The 24,784-nt window shown below is 37.9% G+C and overlaps 1 protein-coding gene across 3 annotated transcripts in view; it reads right to left on the bottom strand.

Moving 5' to 3' along the window:
* fhit (fragile histidine triad diadenosine triphosphatase) overlaps positions 1 to 24,784 on the bottom strand; it is a 401,046-nt gene that overhangs the window by 332,481 nt on the left and 43,781 nt on the right. For all 3 annotated transcript variants that reach the window (XM_042498823.1, XM_042498840.1, XM_042498834.1), the window contains exon 3: positions 23,272 to 23,357. The gene's annotated coding sequence lies outside the window, so the exon portion shown is untranslated. The remainder of the gene's footprint in view (positions 1 to 23,271; positions 23,358 to 24,784) is intronic.

Genomic DNA, 24,784 nt, shown 5'->3' with positions numbered 1-24,784 from the left:
GAAAGCAAATATTACACCTCTCTGCTACCACTGCCATCCCCCATATTCCTAATTAGCTTTAGCGGAAGAGCTTTCACACACCACCCACTCTGCCTTCATACAACATCACTCACTGCATGACTGCATCCCATTTACCCCTATGACACTCCAATAGTTGTGTGCTTCTTTGCTGTTCCTTGGTCGCCAACGCCTTGGTGGATAAGGTTCATGAATACCAAGCAAAAGAGACATTTCTTCACTTCTGATTGTAGAATATTCTTGAATTAAAAGACAAAATAACATTTCCATTTCGTATTGTCATTTCAGATTTGTAGGTCACATCCTAGTTTGTTTCATTATGTTCTGCATGAATTTCTTGCACTCATCAAAGCAACTAAAGCAATGGATTAAGTGCAGTTTATCTAGCAGCTGGATAACTCTAAAAATGAACTCTCATATAGTGCAATGCAAAATTTAGAAGCACCACAAACAGCATGAATGGAAGTGAACAAACAAGAAGTGAAATTGAGCAGCACTACTTGTGAAGTTATGTAGTTATGCATATATTTCACACTTTTGGCTGACTGTGGCCACAAATAGGAAAACAAAGAACGCTTATAGCATTTCGGTTCAGCAAGCAGTTTGGCTTTTGGTGTCATCACACAAAGCCAATTCTCAGTCACTTATAGATATTCCTTCCTGTGGAATGCCTACCTGCATTTGGCCAAAACATCATCTTCTCTCAAAAATTTGTGACCTGCCACCAGAAAACCAGCAACAAGCCGGCCCGGCACAAGTTGTGTAAACAAAGAAAAATTTATTTATTTATTTTTTTTAAATTTGTGATTTTTTTTTTTTTTTTTTTTTTTTTTTTTTCAGAATTTTGCTGGTTGAAATCACGAAGAAGCCATTCCATGCTTCAAATAACAGTATTGGGGGCCTTAAAACCATAAACTTTGTATTTGAATTTGGGTTGTTTTAGAGGAAAAGCTGGTTCCTAGTTTGGGGGTGTGATGATACCGCAGTAAATTAGCATACTGGCTTTCTTTGGCTATTCACATGCTTGTGTTCCTTTTTTCGGCCAATCAGCTGCACGTTAAAGAGGAACCACATGGCGACTTAAGCAGCCGCTCCTGCATTTAAGTAAAGTAGTAACTTACTGCTACTTCTGGAAGCTGTGTGTGTTTTCATCACTGAATGAAGATGGAGCAGGAAAAATGCATTGCAGAAGAACTAAATTGGGGCTGTTACAGCACAAATCTTTGGCAGTACTTTTTCAAGAAGCCAGATGTTTCTGGTCATTCCGACGCCAATCTCACTTCTGTTTCTGAACCCAAACTAGAAGATGAAACTGAGATCAAAATGCCACTGAAGAAGAACGGAGAATTCTCTCCTCAGGACACAGTTGTGTAGCCGCAAACGTTCTCCAGAGTTTATGTACAACATACAGATGGATTCTTTAGCGGCTGAAAGAGAGTGGCAGGACATGAGAATAAATGGGCACCTTGAGACGAACAGGTGTACAGTGGTTACTTCTGAGATTACTATATCCACCAAGAAGCCTGTGACAAAAAGAAAGCACCCTTGAACTTGTTATCTGATCAGAGGCAACGAAGTCTACAGGCATACTTTTCAGTTTGTTATGGGGTGAGTTTTCATTAGCGCCCAAGTTATTTACGTTAAGTTAGTGTTCATTTAAATTCACATACAGGGATTACAAACTGTTTTCATGCTAGAAGCTATCTTTTCATAATCCACTGTGAGTTTCGTTGTTTTAAAATGAAATGATCCGCACATTGAAACATCACACATTTTTCCATGGCTGGACACATTTCAAGTCAAAGTTGGGGGATAGGCCTTATGAATCAATCCCCCTAATAGCCTTTAATAGTATATTGTAACATACAGTCTATAACTATGTGCACATGCACACACCCATGTACGTATACACACACACTCATAATTTGGCTTGACCTTTTTGTTGTTTATTGCTGACCCCATTGTATAGTGCTTGAATCAAAGTATTGTAATTTATTGTATTACCTTTGGTGAGGTATTTCTATAAGTTCATTTGGGTTTCTAAACTCTCTGGCACCTGTTTTTTGCTATTCCTTTTTATCCATTTCTGTTACTGTTTTCAATAAATGAATCTAAATCAATGTGATTCAAACTGAAATACAATAATTGGATGGGTAGTGATGTTTTTATCTTGCACTACCAACAGGTTGTCTTTATTTTGTCTTTATTTTACACTACAGTCCCGTCGCCACCACTACAAGGCTGTAAAGCCGTGTTCAGAGTTGTTTGACTAGATTGTTGTTCTGTTCTCTCATTTAGTCACTTGTAAGCAACTACCTTTTTTTTTTTTAAGACATATAGAAGTTTTAAAGCTCACAGTAGGATATTTACGTTTTATGTTTTAGAATGAAGCGTGGAAATCTCTCAAGACCTCATTTACTTTTTCTTACCAAAAACCCATTCAAAAAAAAAGAAAAAAAGAAAGAAAACATTGACTTTAAGATGAGGGAACCAGGAGTGCTGTATTGCTAACTCTTTTCCGGGTTTTAGGATTCATTACTAAGGTATACTATTAATATTCACATCTGACTGTTTTTTCCACTTACATAAACTGCAATATAAACTGCAATACTTGCATGTAACATTACATGCTATCATAAATTACATTTTTTTTATTGTATCATTTTGTCATCTTCTATAATTTATTTTTCATGACATCTATTGCACGTCTGTTTGACCTAGAAGAGGGATCCCTCCTCAATCGCTCTTCCTGAGGTTTCTACCATTTTCCCCCGTTATAGGTTATTTTGGGGGAGTTTTTTCTTAGTCTATGTCAGGATCAAAGGACAGAGGGATGTTGTATGCTGTAAAGCCCTTTGAGGCTCATTGTGATTTGTGATAATGGGCTCAATACATAAAATTGACTTGACTTGAACTAGACTCTATTTAGCCTTGTGACCAAAGGGTTTTTTTGTTTGTTTGTTTTTCTCACAACAGCCCGTGCTCAAGGCTTTGTGCCATACAAGGTGATTTTTGTTAGCCATGAACAGGTTTTTCCATCACTTGCGGCCATTTGCTGGTTTGTTGAACCACCATCTGCCCCAAAGCAGGAAGCCAGGCACATTACAGGGTGTGCCAGTAACAATCAAGCAGAACAGTTTCAGTATGAAGAATGGTTGCTTATTATACTGGCATGACCCAGCTGCTTGACCAGGTCAATGGTGCCAAGAGTATAATGTTACCTTGTATATTATTAATGGTGCCCAGAGGACACAATCTAACAAACTGGACAAATCCTGTTATCACCTGTCTGCGGCCACCCTCGGGGCCAAACTGTTCCCTTTATCAACACTTGACAAAACAGGCATAAAACCTTAAAGTGTGTCCTGACTGACATGGTATTTTGCACTTCCACCAAGGGAACAGCAACATCATTGTGATATTTAACCCTTAGAGACTGTTCGGCACATTTTGTGTTTTTCATTCTTCATTTTATCATAATTTTGGCTGTGATCATGCATATTGCATAAACTTTGGCAATATTGTGTATTTTTGTTTGATCTTGAAATTTCCAGCTCAGCTCTTAAAATAAGTCTAAAATTATACATACATTAATAAATGTACAACTGAAACCGATTCAAACTGCAAGTTTTGATCAAACAGCCATCAAACATGCATTGTTTTATTTCTTGGTGTCATTCTGGGCTTTTGCCTTGGAATTTATAATTTTTACTGTTTTCCACCCAATTACATAATTTATACCATATTTGGCATATTAAGAAAATACATGCTAATTCCAGTGGGTGCAGTGTCACAATCAATGCCACATGACAAAAACCTGTCCTTCAAAGGGGCAAAATTCCTCAAATTAATGAATATTTGAATTTATATATTTATTGTTGGAGTTTCTAATATTCAGTCAATTTTATTTTCTCATATTTTAAACCTTTACGGTATGTATGTGTATGTGGTCATAAGTATGGGTGAGATGTGCCTAGGCTTGTGCATGTGTGTACTGGTGTAAATATAATTTATATTTTTCTATTTTATTTATGCTGTAAAATGGACTGCTCCAAAAAAAAAAAAAATTCATTGTATAACCTACAATGACCATAAAGGTCTATCTATCTTATGATTAGGACTAATGCTCATTAAAATTAACTCAATGAAAATTATACTGACATATAATATTTCATAAAGCTTGATTTTAAAAAGTGCATTTTGTGTGCAGAGCTCTGCAAGTGTGTATAATATTATTATTTTGGGGGGTTTTCCAATCACTACAGCTATGCATGTTGTCTGTGTTTGAAAATAGTAACTGATTTTTCATTTCTATTAAAGCTAATGATATGTGACTAAAGACCACTGAATGATTCAGCACTACACCGCAGCAGCTTGATCTAAAGTTCGCTCAGCAGACTGACAGGACAAGTTGCCTTGTAGCTGTGAATCCTGAAGGTCCTGATTAAGATGACTATATTAACATGTGCTTAAAAGTTTAACTGAGATAGTCTGGTTCATTATACACAAGATATCTGCCTATTTTTGTTAATCACCAGGCTAACACCTCTATGAAGATAACATGACATGATCAGATTACCAGCCTTCAACTAAAATATCTTTAACTATAAAGTAATGTGTCTTTCTCTGAGATTTTTTGTGTACATCCTTAATTGTACATTACAACAACTTGAAGATTTAACACAGCTACAGCTGACAGAAACCTGCAGCAACAGTTGTGGTTTCCATCAGTGAATCACTGGAGGAATGACGGCTTGAAAAATGAGGTCCATGAGTGCAGGAGGTTGCACAGTATGCACATTTGTCTTTTCCTAGGACAGAGGAGGAATGGCCCTCCTTACGCTGTCCAACTCTGCATCTGATTGGCTCACTCTAGCATTTTTGCCCTATCCTATCCCACTCCTCTTGCCTAAACCTAGCCAATCCAACCAATGGAGGCAAGAAGTACCTGCCAATCACAGGGGGAATAGGGTGGGTCATTCCTTTGCTATACTACGATTCACAAATTTGAGTAGTCTTTCAACCAAATCACCAGAAAAAGAAAAAAACAATGGCACTGGCATTGTGCATTTCCTCAAACCATGGTTACATTTGTACAGTATAGAGTGCCCCAGGGATGACCTTTTTTTCTGTAGGCGTACACTGAAATTAACATCAACCTGATTTCCTCATTCAAAAACTAGTGGGACTGAATTGAGGATTATAGCAAAAAATAATCTCTTTGGCAAACAAATGTTTATGAAACTTAAATGTTTAGTTCATCAAGGTAATCTCTACAAATGAACACCACTTTTAGCACATCTGAGGCCTAAATGCAATCGGCAGAAGTGAACTAAGCTATCTTTAGGCTATTAACGTACTACACTGCGGTTGCATGATTTAACATTACCACCACAACCAGGTTGTGAAGCCACGGCGCGGCATGATGACACTCCGTAATCTTGTTAGCAACCACCTTTTTTAACACACATCAAAGTTTCAAAGTTTGTGAGAGGGGTTCAGCTTGTGTTAACCACATACCTAATTTAAGACATCTAAACCAAAAAACCTTTTTTTTTTTTTTTTTAAACACCCACCAAAGACAATGCAATGCTAACTTATTTTTGTGTTTTAGGACTCATTACTAGGGTACTTCATTATGTTGTGGACACGTTGAAATGTTAGGTTTCAACAACACTGTGTTTAATGTCTTGTTAAGGTTTAGGCAAAAAAACCAAAAACAAAACAATTTTATGGATTAAAAAAAAGATCATGTTTTGGCTTGAAATACCTGGTTTTGGGGCATAATATTAGCTGAAAAAGCAGTGATTACAGAATTACTTTTGCAGCACCACCTTGACAGGAGACACAGTTATATGTCAGTCAAAGAACACTTTTTTATGCCACTATTCCATATAGAAAAACAGCTATACGTTGCAACAAAACATCCATGCTTGGCTCCCTAAAAGCTGTTGGAAATACAGCAACGACTAGCTAAATCAGAACTGGTTTTTTTTTGTTTTTTGTTTTTTTCTTTTTTGGTTGTGTGTTGGTCTCAAACAGTAGTCTGCATCTTGAAGGTGTCTCGCCAAGGTGACATACCACCCACCAGTGGGGGTCTGCTCAAATACTATGTCACTTAAAAACTGTTACCTATGAAATGTGCAGTTTGTAACATTTATGGTTGGCAAAATGTACAGTTTCAACAATTTCGTCTGCAACTGTATAATAAAAAAATCTTAGCATTTAAATAAAGCTCAACTATTTTAGGATATGTGATCTTAAGTCCATCCATCCATCAGTCATAATATGGCCTAAATTTTTTTACAGCACAAATGCTAACAGCTACAGAAAGTCATATATGCTGCTGTTATTGTGTGTCATCTGTTCACTCACATTAATATAAATAATTTAAACAGCTGACACATTTTCTTGCACATTGGCAATCTGATTTCAGGGCAGTAATGCCATCTGCACTGTGCTTGATTCTCACCATCACTGTCACCCATAGCTGCTCGTTTAAAACACAAAGACATTCCACTCTGATGGATTTAATTGCTATGTCCATCGCATTACCACCTGGCACCAATTATTTAGCAATATGAATTACATGAATGAACCCTAAACACTTGGAATGTATGATCAGTTAAAGTAACTGCATGGCCTAATCTCACCTGTCAACAGTCTCCTGCATCCAACTCATTAAGATAAAATAAACATCAGCACTGGAGCACATCAATGATTTATTTAATTTATTCAGTTTGAAACAAAATTAATAAAATAATTAAGACACTCATGCCTGTAGATAAACACTTAAACATTTTCAGCTACCACTTTAGAATGTGGTTGAAGATTTTCCATGAGGGTTTTTGGTTTGATGTATTTCTCTGTACATCCGTGCTTTAAATCTTTCTGTGAGGTCAGAGCTTCTCTTTTAAAGGATACCACATACTGTATTAATTTAAGTAATACATAAGTATGTCCTTGAAAATAATACACAAGGTTGAAGGATGTTGTTCTTTCAGTAAAAGAGAATAACAATCAGACAGCTTCAGTTAAAATAACGCAGGAATGATAACAGCCTATGAGTTACACCCATTATCATGAATTTTGTCAATGGGGTCAATGGGGTGTCACCCAGGATAAAGTGTAAAAAATTGATGTTTTCAATGCATCCAACATAGGCTTGGATATACCAGGGGATTTAGAAATCCTGAGGATATGTTTTTTTTTCAATACTGACACAAATACAGGTGCTCCTCTTTGTATTAAAGTCATTGTGTCATGGTTATTGTATTGTGTTGTTTTCTGTGTTTGTGTTTTTGGTGTTTCTCCCCCTTCTTTTTCCGTCCTGCATGTTCCCTCCTGCGTGTGTATGCGTGTGTGTGTGTGTGTGTGTGCGCAGCGGTAGGCGTGGCTGGCTTCCCCTGATGAGGCTCACCTGAATTTTATCTGACAATCGCTCCAGCCTTATTATGCCAGATCACTCTGTTGCAGTTGGTAACTATGTGTATTGCTAGCTCGCATGTTACTAGATTCGTCATTGCTCTCTCGTGTGTTTTTGCCTGCGCTCGTGCAGAGATTTTTTGTTTTCTTCGCCTACTGGCTGATTTTTGATTTCTACCCTGTGCTTTTCTCCACTTAGCTTCACCTATGCCACGCCAACTCTCCAGCCTGACTACACACCTGTCTGAGTGCCTCAGTCTGCCAAACCAGCCAGCAGCCAGAAGCCGGCCAGCATCCACCGATGCCACCAGCCTTTCTCTGTTCCCTCTTTTTTGATCAACCCCAATAAACTCCTCACACACAGTATGTAGTGCACAGCATGCACCACCAGAGCTTAGACACCACGACACCTTGTGGTGGAGGGGAGAAGTTACAGAATGCTAAACAGCCAGCAGCCAGCCAAGAGAGACCATGGGGAATAACAGCATACTTTCACATGTAACTTGGTGAGTTAAGGATTTCTTTTGACCAAACTGGAGCTGGTGATTGTTGGAACAGTTGGCTTACTAACTAGATCACTGCCAAAAGTAACCAAGATAGCTTGGTTGGTTTGTTTGTTTTTGTTTTTTTAGTTTGAAAGAAGTGTGTTTTATGATGAGTTAGCACCACAAATATCAGTGAGGTATGAAGGTATGAAATATTTCATACCACCCAAACCTAGTGTGTATAGGTAATTTTGCTGTTCATGACACCTGTTTAAATGTTTTTACTGCTTAAAGTTATGCACAGTGACAGTTGGGTGCCACAGGTTGATAAGCTGCAACCACAGTGACAATTTTGGTTAATGCCACCATGGTACCCCAGATTCACCAAGTATAGGTGTAGCTGTAGTTTTGCACTAAAATAGTAAATAGTGCTAAAATAGTGCTATTTTAGTGTGTAGTCAGTTCATGAAACTTACATGTAATGTTTTGGTCACCTAAAAAGATTTTTCAGTGTTTAGTTGTACTAAGAGCCCCTCTAAAGAGTTGGATGTTTAGTTTTGCCAATAGGTACCTTTTGTTGTAATGATTTTCAGCCTAAAAAAATTAGCATCAGTATAATTATGCTTAAACATAGCTGTAAAGATTCCCTTCTAGCCAAACGTGCAACTAATGATAAGGTTGGCACCACCTTCTTATAAATATGGCCAGTCCTTGCTCCAAAAATCCAAAATTCCAATCCCAAGACCCAGAATATAAATCCACACAAAAGTGGGTGATGTCAAAGTGGCTTTGTACATTATTTTATTCTAAAGAGGGCATCTGACCATTATTTTTAAACCTTCTGTGACAGACAGTGCAAAGTTTTGAGAGTATGAAGGTTTGAACTTCTCCTTGGAATTTTTATTATTCTTTACACACTTACTTCTGTCACTTACTGTGAGTGCAACCAAGTGTCACCTCAACACTATACAGTGTTGAGGGTATAAGTGTATACACCCATCTTTCATCCTGACCTCCATAGACAGAGTTCCCTAGGTAGTTCAAAAGCAGACCCTGGACAAGATTTCATACAGAAATACTTTTCCAAAACCAACAAATATTCTGTGCTACCCAGCTGAGCAGAGAGACCAATCCATTCATCTATCCCTGCTCATCCTGCGTAGACTCATGGGGGATGAGGCCTACACCAGCTGATATTGGGTAAAAGGCTCAGTACACTCTGGGCAGGTTACAAGTCTGTCACAGGACCAACAGACTGCATTCACTCGCACAGTCACTACTAGGGGCAACTTTCCAAAGAGTTTTCCAGTGACCTGACTTGCATGTCTTGGACAGGACATTGAAGCACCCAAAAAATACTCAGCAAGAACATGGAAACTCAAAACAGAAAGAACTGTTGGTGGATTTGAACCACGGACCCTCTTGCTGTGAGGCGACAGTGCCAAAAATGGAGCAGCTGTGGTTTATTGAATGGTTGCATTTAATTATCAGAGCATAATGACTATCAGCTTGTTTACTGATAGTCATTATGCTCTTTATCCCACAGGGACATGTGCACTCCACATTTCTGGAATTATCTGAAGAACAGAATAATGCAAGGGCTGGGGGAAAATATGTATTAGAAATCAATAAAGCATTTTCAAGTAAGATCTTAAGGAGAGAAAAGGTTGCATTAAATTTTGGCTGACCAAAGACAGCCTTGCATCAAATTTGTTGGTATTGGCAGAAGTTTTGCACCAAATTCTCACATCGATATCTACATAGCGACCAATCACATTACAGCATGACATAACAGAGAATTCAAATGACGTAACACCAGGACATGCTTCTTCTTTCATAAATTGTCATTTCTAATTACATCTTAGTGTTATGGCTCACCAGGCATTCATCACACAATCTGAAATGCCTACAAAGTGATAAAGATTAAAGGTCTTCACATACCACGGGCATTTTTTGTGATTAGCTTGCATGTATTTTCTTTTTTCCAACTTTTTTTTTCATGAGCACTTTCTCTCAGAAGAATACTATGCTGCAAAAACAGCCATTTTTTTTCCATGAATGAGATCAGTTTTTCTCAGCATCATGCTGTAAATAAAGGCATAATTTAACCACATGATGCCTATACTTACAGGGATAACAAAACAACACAGAGGGTCTGTAGTGCAAACCCGCACAGCAAACTTTATCACTTATGTTAATCTCGACAAAGGCAGTGCACACAAGATCTCTTTCTTCCGATCTTACCTTTCACAATAAAAGCCCTAGACATATGTACAGTACTCCATAACCTCTACCAGACGAATCTCAAATTCACTCAGAGCCTATCACTAAAAGGAAACTCAGTAAAATAGCTTACTGTAGCTTCGGCAATGTAACAACTTACCCCAGACAGGCGTTAACAAGGTTGCTTTTTGTGCTTGTATTATTCATGCCCCCAATGTGTAAAGGCCTTAAGAGCAAATTCTATTACTCATCATACACATAATGACATGCATTGAGCCTGTAAGCCTGCTGTTATTGTAGAGTGCAAAGTGGCCTTGAGAATACTTTCACATATCATCTTGAGTTTCAGTTGTTGTCAAAAGTATGAATCCACCTTGAGGTCAACCACTGATTTCAAGATTATAATTTTTCTTGGAGTTTGGCATTTGGGCCTTGTTTTTGTTTTTATTTTTTTCTGAGAGCCAGAAATGGAGTAACAGGAGATGGATCTGACTGAGAATTAGAGGACACCACCTTGGAGAACAATTTGTCAACCACAAAGTCACCATCTCTAATGCGTTCCCTGCATTATCATCTATTTTACTCTAAACGGGGCAACAATTTACTAAATAAACATCATGTTGTAATAAAAAAGACTTGACACTAGCATTTGAGACCAAAAACTCATCAGGAAAATGTTCACTGAGGTGAGAAATGAAGTTAAGAGTTGGGTCATTTTCTCGAAGTCTTCTATGCAATCGCACTTCTTTTTGCAACCAGCAGAGCCTCCTCTGCGTGTCATTAGAAAGACTGTAGGTTTAAGGCACTTCTGCATTGTCCTCACGTTTCAGATCAGGAGGCTGCCTCTGTTTCTTTTATACAGTCTATAGGTGTTCGTTATTGGTGGGTCAGACTTAGTAGTTTCCAAATGTTCTTCTTATAACAGATTATACTTAATTAGAATCTATCAGCAAACTTCCCCTTCTTTTTATTTATTTTTTTTTTACCTTGTGAGCATTTTTTTTTTTTTTTAAATCAGTCTGTGCCCCCTCCCTAAATTATTTTTATCCCCCACCAGTAGTTTGAGGAGTTTCAGTCATGTTGTAATGGGATAATTGTTCAGATCATTCAGTCGGGGCTGATCAAATTGATGAACGAGTTTCATTCTTACTGCGCCTGGGATTCTACTGCTTCGTCTGTGTCCAAAGTACACTCTGCACTCAGAGAGTGTGATGCAAACCCAAATAATAAATATATTTTTGCAGCACTCTGAATGAACAGTCTTGCAACAAAAGTGGAAAATGTATTTGTGGCAGCAGATGTTTGGCCATGGAGGCACACCGCAAGTCAATACACGTGGGAAATTCTGTTTTATTTGGTTTTTGTTTTTTTTAATTTGTGTAAAAAGTCTTTCTAATTTTTGTTAATGTATGACTTTATTATCAAAAAGCATTTAAGTTGAAGAGCTGACCGTTATAGTTTCTGATTCCAAGGTTTACCATAGTGTTTTATATCAGAATTGTCTTTCCTTATCAGAAATACAGATTACTTTTATACATGTCAAAAGATTTTATTAGATCTGTATGATGTAATATTCTGTTATTAAGCTTTCACTACATGACACAGCTAAGGCCACATATTTAATGAGTGAGGCAATAGCCTTAACTGTCATCTAGTCCCTACATTGATAGTGAGATGGGATCCCACTGATTCACCTCAGCAGGTGATTGATTGATTAAAATCACATTCATAGTTAGTTATCAGAGCTGCTTGTCAGAGCAGTGAGGAGAAAGAAAATGTGATCTTTTACAAGTAAGCCAGAGCAGTCCCGTTTTACACAATTTGCTTCATAGATTCTGTTTTGAGATGATGTTAATTGAAAATCCTTACAAAGCATCTGGACTTTTATTGTGAGTGGCTATCAGCAGACAGGATGTAGGGGGATGGGGGACTGCACTTACAACACGTTCTTATTCCAAATTGTCACATATCGCTGCTTTGTCAGTGGACTTTTGAGTCTACATATTGCACTTTAGGTAACCTATGTCTGCTTTACATGTTCTCAGATGCTGCTACCAGCACTGGTATGTCAACAAAAGCACATGGTTAAAATAAAAAAAAAAAAGAAAAACGTCTTACTTTGGCTCTTTATTCATATGGGAAGGAACACTTGGCTCCCTGGTGAAAGTCAAGGGTTAGTTTGACCCATCCACCCACCTCCTGCCCACCTTATCGGGATCTTCCAGCTCCCTATGTTACATAGCTACCAGCAGCGAATCAACTTGACACCGTCTAGCGGTATATCATACGGCCGTGACAGGATCCGATGTTATCAAATTACAACATCCAGCGAATATCATACTGCGGCACCAAGTGCTGTCTGGCGGCATATCATAACACTCCAAAAGGTTCAATCTGGCTGCGTTAGAAAATGATCATACTGCCGCAAAAGGTGGCTTTTGGTATTTGTGTCTGATGCTGAAATCTGTGGTACTTGACAACTTAGAATGAGAACAGGCTGGCATTTACCAACACCAGTTTGAGTAGGGGAAATCCTTTAATCTACCGTTCCACTTTAACACCATACAAAGAACTGATTCAATAAAATAGAGACCTCTGGGTGACTTTTTCCTAAAATCTCATTGAGAAATAACAGGGTTTAAATGCTCTGCCACAAGGACCATAAATACGTTGGGTGAAATAAAAGCAGATTTAAAACGCAATCATAGAAATATGTCTTTGCTCAATGCAGTTCTAAGACTACAGCTTAACACTTTAAGTTTAATATAAAACTAACCTGCAACGCCTACAGACAGGAGTCCTCATTTTAGGTGTTATGTAATTTCTTCTATACAACAACAGGGTGGTGTAGCCTGGACCTTCCTCTGAGGCGGCTCTGTTGGCAGTCTTTTTTCTCTCCAAACAAACTTAAAAATGCCTCTACTTGGATGAACAGATGGTGATGGATCCACCAGCCCAGAAAGTTCAATGGGTGACCATCAAAACAGATGGAAATCTGACAGAGATGGATGCGTCATCATCCCAGACAGCTCTCATTAGAAGGTAATTGAGAATAACATATAGAAACAGACACTGAAGAGCACCACGGCTGCCACCCTCACACTGCTGAATGGAGCTTAAAATGCCAGAGAGGTAGGGTTTTTAATTAGGAAACTAGACCACTTGGGACTACAAGGAAGCAGTCCCAAGTGGTCTAGTTTGGGAAAGTTGCGGTGATGGATGGGTTACAGAAATACGGAATTTCCTCCAGGACTTTCCCCTTCAAACCCTTCAAAACGTGTTAACATTTAGTCATTTTAAGGCACATCCTCACCATTTTTCTTTTCCTAAATCTAACCACATTGACTTTACTCACCTAAATGTAGAGATGCCCAGTCATGTTTCTTTTCTAAAACCTAACTATAGTAACTTTTATTACCTAAACCTAATCTCTGTACTATACATCAATTACATAACTGTACGTTAAGGATGTAACATCACTCATGGGGTGCTAATTCGTATGATATCATACAGACTGTTGCGTCATTGGATATCATACAATCTGTTCTGTGAGAATATGTTGAAATGTTACAATATCAACTCATGGCAACATGATTAACAGTTTTATGGCTTTGTTTAACAAGCTCAAAGCACTCAGTTTAGGTTTTCCTTTCCTTACAGGAACACAATACTCAGAACATTAAAACAAAAGCAAAAAACTATTTTCTATGTAAAGACATATTGGAGTAATGGCGTCCTGAGCAGAGACAACGCATCCACGCATTTTCATCCAAACTCATCCATGATGCCACTCTGTCAGTGACCTTCCATGTCTACTTATGATTATTAGGTATCCTGCTGGTTAGCTGTTTACGCTCCGGGATGCCGTTACCATGATGTTAACACATGGCGGGATTCTTGTGTTTACACAAAAGCATATGGCAACCAATGCAGATCATCACAATGGATTGGATTAGGCAACAAAGTCATGGATGGCTAGGTTTAGTCAAAAGAGGCACATCTTCTGCCCATGTCGCAAGTTTACCATTTTGGTGGAAAATAATTTGCTAGGTCAACATTGTTGGGGCTTTCTGAAGATCATCACTTGTAAGTGCTACAGGTCTTCTTAACTTGTAGATATAGGTTCATTCCATGTTTCCATGCTTCTATACCAAAGAGGTTGAACCTTGTGATTTCTAAACTTATGAACAACGGTGTGAACACATTCAACGCTACAGCAGAGGAAATTCTTCTCTCTTGAATCTTGATCTCAGGTTATGAAAAAAAAGAGCTACATGCATGTTAGAGTGCAGCAGGAGTAGGTTTGATGAGTTTTATCCAGCCATGATAAAGAACACTTGTATTTTAGTTGCTAAAAAAAAGCTTGATACTCAGAATTAAGTGCAGCTGCTATGAAGGCTTTACCCAACTCTAAGTGAAGGAGAGCATCTTTTTTTCTTTTAACATGGAAATGGTGATTTCACTAAGTATACTTTAACAGCTTTAAGATGTATCGCCATTTTACATAATGACTCTGAGCCTTTCAACCTCTTTTTTTTTCTTCTTTTTTTCTTTTTTATAACTGGAGCCTTTAAGCACTGGAGAATTATGTTTGTAATAACAAGCAGCTGGTAAAAAGCCCTGTCTTTAAAGATCCATTTGACATAATGGCACTCTGAATATAGAAATTACCTGCCATGCGGTTGTCAAGGTTTCTGGACTGAGTGGTAGGATAACAATTCCCCAACGGCAGTTGGAAAACTTTTCAACTTTATTAAAACTCCGAATTAACAATTGAAACATATAATACAACCATTACTAAAAAGGGTTTAAGAATGTCTATAGAATGCTCTTTGGACTTTCACAGAGGGCTTTTTGGCACAAAAGCTTTCTGTGGAATTCCATGAGCAGAAAATGTCTGTGTGCTTTTTGCAGGTATCTTTGCTCATAACTAGAGCCCGACCGATAAATTTGCATTTATATAGAGATATGATCTATTTTCATTCCAGCTCAAAAATTCACGATATCGGTCACCATATTGGTAATCTGTAAATTTCTTAATAGCTCTTAACATTAGTGCTGGTTGTAGAGTTGATTTGGTGCATGTGATATGACTGTTTTCAGGTGTATTGATACCTTATGATTGGTTGAATGTGGCAAAACTGTTCTGTAGTCTTAGTGCTTCAAATACACAGTCTCTAGCTATGAGGCTCAACTGTAGGCCATAGTGGATATGTTGCCATAGTACTGTGTCTGTCCTGAAGGTCATGTGCATTATTTACAATGTCATGATTTCATTTGCATCTCATAGAACGCCCCTGCCTTCCCTGAGTCTGGACTAGTGTGAGAGCAGTCCATTATGATGATTGATGTTTTGTGTAACGTCTGATGCCTCGCACAGCACGTCAGGTGAGTGTATATATAGATGTGGAAACCATGCCAATTTAGATCATGTTTGCATGTGAGCCAGGCTTCCTTCTATTTCACGCTATAATTGGCCTTTTCCATTGTTCCAACCCAGGTCATAACTTTGTGTTGCAAAGTGGTGGCAGTATCAGGCTCAGATGAAAAAGTACTTTTTAACAATCTTCACTGTATGCAATTTTAGGCGATGTAACCAGGGGATGGTTATAAGGACCGAGCAGAAAATTATGACAGGTCTGGAAAGAGATTTCCCATTCCAGGAAATTTCAAGCATTTTTTTTTTTTTTTTTTTTTGCATTCTGGTGAAAAAATATGCACCAATTTGTGGTGGAAAAATATTTTTTTATGCAGGAAAACACAATATTGAATACCTTAGACCCTCAATGTTTTATATTTAATTTGATCACCTACAGCATGTAGGCTTTTGGGAAATTTTAGAATGAGTAGGTGACGCTTGCTATAGGGCGATATAGATATCCCCAGTAATGAGTCATTTTCTTTGCGCAAGCTAATTTTCAGAACATTCTTAACAAAATATGCTTCAATACATTTCAAAAAGTGGTGGACACATCCCCAGTGTAAACACCTATGGTTTAAACATATATTGAATATAAATTCAAACTAATGGAGCTTAAGGGCTCAAATAATCAAATGTTGCACATAAAAATATGCATAGTGAGAAAACTACACAAGAATCTACAGCTTCAACCTACTGAAATTGCGAGGATTGAAAGAAGTATTCAGATGCATTGCTTACTTAATAATACTTTATAGGGTATACATATTAAATCATGTTAAAAGTCACAAAGTTAGGTGAAAGCCCTGGACTCAGATATATAATAATACAAAAACTTTAATTTAGGAAAGCTGAAAAATGTATATATATGTATTTATATATATATATATATTTATATAAATGTACTTATATTAATTAATTCATATTTGGTGACCTGGTTGATCTTTTGTGTACTGGTAGAAAGCACTGCAGTATGCCGACAGCAAAAATTTATTCAAGCAGAAACTGTGGTGATACTGATAATAACAAGGATGATGATGATGATGATGATGATGATGATGATGATGATGATGATGACATGGGCATGGCGGTGGAACTGATGCTAGTGGTGAAAATGCTAATACCGCTTGGTTTCCTCTTAAGTACATTAACACATTAAAAACGCTTATCATCTTACAACTCATCAAATGAACAGTAATTACACCTGTTCAGCTTCTTGCATTAAACATGTTGCTGGCACTCCAAATGTACCAATGCAATTAAGAGCTGACAAAATAGTGGGTTATACTAGGCTGCTTTTGAAGGGCCTCATTCTGCCTCTTGGCTAAACAGCAACGTGAATGAAATGAATAATAAAGAGAAAGCAGCACTCAGATCCTGAGGGTTAGTGGCCCCGATGTAACTGGAAAAAAAACCCCAAAAAACTAACAGCCAGATGTGTGGCGTTACCAGCCAACACAAACAGAGTGCATAGAAAAGTTAGATAACAGCAGAGAGACGCAGAGGAGGGCAACTCTAATCAAACAGCTGTTGACTGGATACTGCTGTGCTGTGGGAGGAGAGGGGAGGTAGTCCACCAGGACTGCATAAGAAAACTGCACTCCAAAGAAGATGATTGGAATTCAACAAGAGCTGTACTGTTACTCCCCAGATTAGGATCGACATGTGACAGGGCCACAGTGCAAAGAAAAGGAAGAATGTCTGTAAAATGTCTGTTAACTCAAAAGACTCCTACAGGGCTTGTACTTTTTGAAATAAATCATTATTGGACAATGTTATTGACCTGAGAGTACTCCCAACTCGTCAAATACTGCAGCATGGACTTGGCCCTTTGCTTTAAACTATGACGCGCCCCTTGAGCTTCAGTTTTGGATGCTCAGGGATGGTGTGTCAATTTCTGCTTGTCATGTGACTTGTATCTTTTCAAAATAAACTTCAGTGTTTACAGGACCACTGAAGGTTTTGTCAACAAAACTACTTCAATCAACAAAACTACTTTAAATTTCATCAACAAAACTACTATAGTATACAAAACTGCTTTGGGTTTTGTCAACAAAGCTACTTTAGATTTCATCTACAATTCTACTTTCGTCAACAAAACGCCTTCAATCAACCCAACTACTTTGGATTTTGTCAACAAAACTACTAAAGTAAACAAAACTACTTTGGGTTTTGTCAACAAACCTTATTTGGGCTTAGTAAACAAAACTACTTTCGGCCTAAGTTACAAAACTATTTTAAGTTTAGTCAACAAAACTACTTTAGATTTCGTTAACAAATGGCTTCAGTCAAAAAAACTACTTTAGATTTTGTCAACAAAACTACTTTGGGCGTAGTCAACAAAAGGCTTGGTTACGTAGGTTTAAAAAAAGATCATGGTCTGGGTCTAAGTACATTATTTTAAGTAAGTACATATTGATAGCACTGAAAAAATGTCATGTACCACTGCGTTATTTAAAGCCTGAATTCTTTCAAAACACCATGCCTTATGGTAACATTTAGTCTATGTGTCCTGCATGATGTGAGCGTGCCATGTACACTCTGCTGGTTTTGCTTTGATTGAGTACATTACCACCTGTGACAGCCAATAAACCTCTTCCCTTTTATTTGAGGAACCTATAGATAGGACATACAGAGTGAGGGTAAAATAGATTTTAATGACCACCCAAAGGATACATTACTATGCTAATCAAACCATTCCAAGCCCACTATGAAGAAATTATTTCAACATATGATATGGTAAAGAGACAGCCTTGGGAAAATATGTTATATGCTGTAAAATGTAACTGTTCAGCTTTACTGTGGAGTCCATTAACCCTGCACAATAGATCTGCTCTACCTCCTTATAGAAATATCATTCTGCTATATAAGCCCTGAAATGACAAGCTAAGTAAATGCAGTACTGTCTCTATTTTGCAATAGTTAATATTGACAATAGATGACATTATTTAATGACATTTACTTCCACCAACATTTTGGCCTCAAGTACATAAACAGAACTGGCAAGCTACAATGTTTATCAAGGCTCCTTTTGCTTTTCCATAAAATTGTCTTCTTTACATCCAGGCTGGATGGTGACCAAATAATGGAGCATCAGCCTCTAAGGCTACAGGTTACTGATGGTAAGTAAAATAACACTTTTCATGCAGGCCTACGGGATAATAGAAGACATTTCCTGCTTTCTTCATAACATACAACTTTAAAAGTCTAAGAAGTCACTATAAGACGGTACAAAACAGTACCACTCTTATACAGGAGGAAATGGCAGTGGTTAGATAAGTAGTGGTTGACCCAGATGGGTTTTTCAATGGCCAATGCAAATGCCATTATTTACAGGGCGGGGTGGTTGATTGCTATTACATATTGTTGACATACGTTGCTGTTATTCTTCTTTTTTTGTGCATCTGATAAAAATGCAACTATTTAATAATCCTGTCAGCATTAATGCATTTATAGCAAGGCAAATTAAGGTCCATACATACCACTTTCTTTTTTTTTTTTGTTTTTTTTTTTACATTTTACATCAACCGATGGAGTTTTACCATGGGGCGAAGGAGGGATATCTATGGAGATAGGTTTACCGCAGTTCATCATCATAAACAACTCACATTGTTTTGATGCAAAGCCCAATTTAAAGGACGATTCTCTGAGATTCCATCCTCCAACCCAACACAATGGATGGAACTGAATTTTTTTTTTTTTTTTTTTTTATAAAATCAATTACTCTGTAATTGTTGATAATCCAAAGATCCACAAAAGGTGCATTGCTTTGATAGACAGCAGTTCAAATAAAAGACCACAGTGGCAGTGGAAACCTCAGACAGATATCTCAAAGCCTGCAAGTAAAACCAGAGCCAAAATGGGCACAGTTACATGCTACTAGAGGTAAGACTCCAAGAGAGAGTGCTGTGATAAAGGTACACTATCAAGGTTAAAGTATACAGAGATACAGGAGAGAAGCTGCTTCATGTTGTTACTAAGATCCAGAGCTCGTACAATAGCGCTCACACAAGGAGCACACTGAGCCAAATGAGAGTCATTCATACAAACTGCAGAGTGTAAAGAGATGGCTGTAACTACGAATACCTCCCAGTGCCATAGGTGTGTTTATGTATTTACCAGCATACGGGACAGAATCATTTCAAATTAGACGCCATTACAGCCGACTGACATGAACAGAACAGAGCACAAATAGGTCTCCTAACATGACTATTAGAGATAATCATTTGCATCTCCCTCCAATTTCACTCACTAAAGTGTTTAAAGGCACATAATTAAGGTCCTGCAGTTAACATCACAGCCTCTTACAGCTGCCACACTGGCTGGCAGGAAACATTACACTCTCTGGCCTGCTAACACACACAGCAAATGTATTATACTGACTGATTAGTTTCACAAGATTATTCCAAAAAACAAGCACTTTGCCAGACACACACTGCTGTTATATATGGCTGCACAAACCAATTTTATCAGCCAATGTGATCTTTTTTTTTTTTTTTTTAATGGTATCAGCCATTAATGGCATGAAAGCCAGTCCACTCTTAAACTTTTTTTTGGCAGCCAGAAAGTTTACAAAAAGACATTTACCAAAACTTAATTTTAAGCTTGTTTTGGTGATAACAAATAACAACCAAATCAAGCGTTCAAAGGTAATAAATAAAAAATACAAGACAAAAGACTATTTAGCAGTCAAAGCACACAAGGATAGATACATTTTTAGAAGTAAAAATAATAAAGTAAACAGACAATTTAATAAATACTCCTACTACATGAAGAGGAACACACCGCAGAAGAAGACACTGAAGAAGAAGATGCCGAAGAGGAAGAAGATGCCAAAGAAAAAGCAGAAGAAGAAGAAGAAGAAGAAGAAGAAGAAGAAGAAGAAGAAGAAGAAGAAGAAGAAGAAGAAGAAGAAGAAGAAGAAGAAGAAGAAGAAGAAGAAGAAGAAGCCAAAGAAGAAGAGAATGGAGGGGGAAAGAAAACATCATGGGTAAATTCCATTTCTATTAGACTCCTAATCAAGAAAGCCATCTCTATTAAGTGAAGGAGATTTCAAATCAAAATCTAATTCCCACTTTGAGCAGTTAGGTTCAAAATAAATAAAGAATAAATAATAAAAAACTTGAACAGGAAAAGTGAAAAGAATTAAAATCTGATCCTTTGTTTACTGTAACCCAGCATGCCCCACTGCACTCTGTTACAACTTTCTTTGAGAGAACCATGGAGCAGCATGAGCAGCGGTTCGTGGCAGCGTTTTGAAATAATGATGTCCACACTGACAGAGCAGAGCCGCTCTGATTTAAATAAAGTCACTTTGTGTCTTTGTCTGTTTCTGAGGCACACCAAATGTTTAAAGTCCAGCTGTAAGCTGAAAACTGCAGAACTGAACTCGTGCTGGAGAAGAGGTAACAATTATGTCATGTCAGAGGTAACTATGTATTATAGTCGCTTGTATTTTTTTTTCATGAAATCAAATTGGTTTTATAAAATTGAATGTAAGCCAAATGCAGTCCAAGTGTGCACTGTACATGTAGCTGTATTACAGAATAAATAAACATTTATTATCTCCTTTACACCACATACTACACCCTCCAAAATTACCATAAAGTATAATCAACACCTCTCTTAACAGTTTCAACAGAAGCTAAAACTTCATGAAGGTAGAACTTCTTACAGAACCATTCTATTCCATTGTTGTGTCTAACTAATAAACTTGAGACTGTCTCAGCACAAACACAACAGTAAAGGACTCAGGTTGTGATAGGGGCAAAGACCAGTTACCGCTTTGCGGTTGTGTGCCTCCACGAACCCATCAAGTTGCAGTTACAGTTTAAATTCATGGTTGTGAAAACATGGATTCTTCACACACATCTTTCCCACAGCAGCACAGAGGATCCATACTACCAGCACAGAAGATCCATACAACCAGCACAGTTTGAAGGTGGACACCCAAGATTAGTATCGCCAATTCAGCATCTGACCAAATATCTCACCTGCTGCTCTCGAGATATGACACTAAATAATGGCCAGGAAAGCATTTCCACAGAGCATTATGATGTCACAATGGAGTTGACATTTTGGATATAAATTGTCACCACTTTATCATTACATCCTGTCATTTACCTGAAATGTTACTCTAAAAGAACATATGAAATGTTTTGTTAGGTCACCCTGACCTTGACCGGTGACGACCAGATTCTAATCAGCACATTCTTTAGTCCAAGTGGACGTTGGTACCAAATTTGAGGAAACTCCCACAAGGCCTTCATCAGATATTGCATTCAATAGAATGAGATGGAGATAAGGTCACAGTGACCTTGACCTTTAACCACTGAATTCCCATGAGTGCATTGTTAAGACTAAGTAGGCATTTGTGTAAGATTTGATTAAATTCCCCTCAAGTTGTTCTTTAGATAACACGTTCACATGAATGAGAGGAATGCAAGGTCAAAGTGACCTTGACCTTTGAACACTAACATCAAATCAGTTCATCCTAGAGTCAAAGTGAACGTTTGTGCCATATTAAAGGAAATTCACTCAAGGTGTTCCAGAGATATTGCATTCACAGGAATGAGTCAAAAGAGGTCACAGTGACCTTGATCTTTGATTTATGACCATTGAAATCATATCAAGCAAGCCTTGATTCCAAGTGAACGTTTGTGCTGAATATGAAAAAAAAACTCCCTCAAGCTGTTTTTCCAGATAGGGCGTCCACAAAAATGAGACAGCCCAAGGTCACAGTGACCTTGATCTTTGACCTATGACCATAAAAACCTAATCAGTCAACACTTGCGTCCAAGTGGACATTTGTGTCAAAATTAAAGAAGCTCCCTAAAGGCATTTTTGAGATATTATGTTCACGAGAATGGGGTGGACGAACAGATATGCAGATGGACGTATGGGCACAAGGCAGCATGGAAGGACATACAAACAACCCAAAAACATAACACCTCTGGCAACGGCTGTGACAGTCATGGTGCAAAACAACAGCTTCATAAAAGAAGAACGTAAAAGAGAACCACTCTATTCGACTGCTTTGTATGCCTGATAAACTGGAAACTGTCTCAGCGTGTACAACATTAAAGTACTCAGGTTGGGATTGAGGTAAAAAAAGAAAAAAGTGTGAGAGCATTAACTGCAATATTTCAAAACAGAGAAAAAAAATCTTTCACTCTCAAGTTCCATCAGTGACTAGAAACATATTATCAGAACTGCAATGCAATTTTCGAAGAATGGACATAAAGGGCCTCTTTTAGTGCGATAATGTTAGCATTACCGACATGAAACCATTCCCAGTGACAGATCCTCACAGTGTCCTCTGTATTAAGATCTCTCACAGTGCTGCTGGAAGCTTGTGAGTTGAAAACCAGGGGCTCAGTGACTGAATAAAACTCAAATTATCATCAGTTTTTTTTTCTGTTTGTTTTTTTTTTCTCTAAGATTTACTGAATAGCCCTCCTGTACTACACTATAAATGCTCAGTGTGTGCACAATACTTCACTATGAACACAGTAACGCTGTCGGCTCTGTTATTACAGAAGCAGTGTGTGTGGTTCGCACTGACAGAAGGGATGTAAAAACAACATCTAATGTTTATTCCATTTGTAATCAACTTTCTTACATCCCTTAAAAGAAAAAAAAAAGGAAAGAAAATCGATGGCTCAGACATTTTCTTTTTCTACATGCAGTAAATACACTTACCTTCAACCTTGCCGGCTTCCCACGGCCTTGCAGATGGATAATTATAGAGTGGATGGAGGAACGGATGGAGAGAAGTGGTGCTTGGGCTGCGGGGGGGCAAAGGGAAAGGAAAATAACGAGACAAGTTTAATTACTGTAGGGTACAGAGAACTAATAAGACTTCTCTGTCACATTGTGATCAAACATATGGGGGTCATGAGCCTGTATGTTATGCTGACTGATTAAGGATGAGGCCCGTGTGACAGCAGCGCTTTGGCAGGAAGCTACTTCACTATTGACAAAGAGAGCAGAGACACCCCCAGGCACATCCCAACAGGTATGCCACACCTGTAGCTCTGCTAATGAGTTATATCACCTACATGCACATTACAGAATATTAACCCTATTTTATTATATTAAAGCTGCATGAGCCAAGGGGTCGGGTATTAATACTCTTCAGTTCAATTCAATTTTATTTATAAAACCCATTTTCACAGATTACATTTTGCCTCAGAGGGTTTTACAGCATCCAACCTCCCAGCGACAAAGGAAAAAATCCCCAAAAAAACCTTTATCGGGAAAAAAAAAGTAATGACCTCAAGAAGAGCGACTGAGGTATGAAAAAAAAAAGTAATTTATGATAGAATGTAATATTACATGCAAATATTGTAGTTTATGTAAGTGGCAATGTGTATAATATTAGTGGAGGTATAGCTAATAATAGTGGCAGTGGTAGTTGATGTTGCATGTAGTAAAAAGGAATGATGGTGATGGTGGGTTCTGAAAAAGTACTTGACTTGAATCATTAGTTGGAGACCCTCAGTTGACTAAGACTGCTTCAAATTGAGCAAACTTTTTTTTGTGATAAATTTACAGCTCACAGAAACTTAATACTGCTCAGTCTCTGGCGTTTGTTTGATATCTAGTGTCGACAAAAAATGTTGTTGCACATGTCCGACCCATCATTAGTTTGTTAACTATATGGCGTGAACGCTGCTGTCAAACTGAAAAGCCCACGGAGAACATTCAAACTTTAAAAGTTGGTATGGAACACAAAACGAATCATGAAATACTCGTACTGAACAGAAAAATCGAATTCGACTGGTAGAATTCTGAGTCAGGGTACAGATCTCGAAAATACATTAGACTGAACGGAGCACAGTTAAAACCCAAAATTGAATCACACATAACTTGACAGTAACTTTGTCATAAACCAGAAAAGTTATAATGGACAGTTGTGTGACAGTCTCAGAGACAGCACAGAAAGCCAGTGAACACAGAGTCAAGTCAACATGTCAACTAAAAACACACAATTATTTGTTTTTGTAGAGTTTTGAAATATAAAATTAATAGTAGTGTTCCAAGGCTGGGGGCGTTAAATACTGACAGTTGGTAGCGCATGTGATATTGATCTTAAATACATCCTTGAAAGTGTTTATAAGATGCTAACTCCAAAGTCAGCTAATCCATGGCAATACTTGACCCTGAGAGCAACAGATGGGGTATAAAGAGCGAGAAAGTCTGCACAGCTTTA

This window comes from Plectropomus leopardus, chromosome 2 (assembly GCF_008729295.1).
Source record: "Plectropomus leopardus isolate mb chromosome 2, YSFRI_Pleo_2.0, whole genome shotgun sequence".
Lineage (NCBI taxonomy): Eukaryota > Metazoa > Chordata > Actinopteri > Perciformes > Serranidae > Plectropomus > Plectropomus leopardus.
This window is presented reverse-complemented; position numbering and strand designations above follow the sequence as displayed.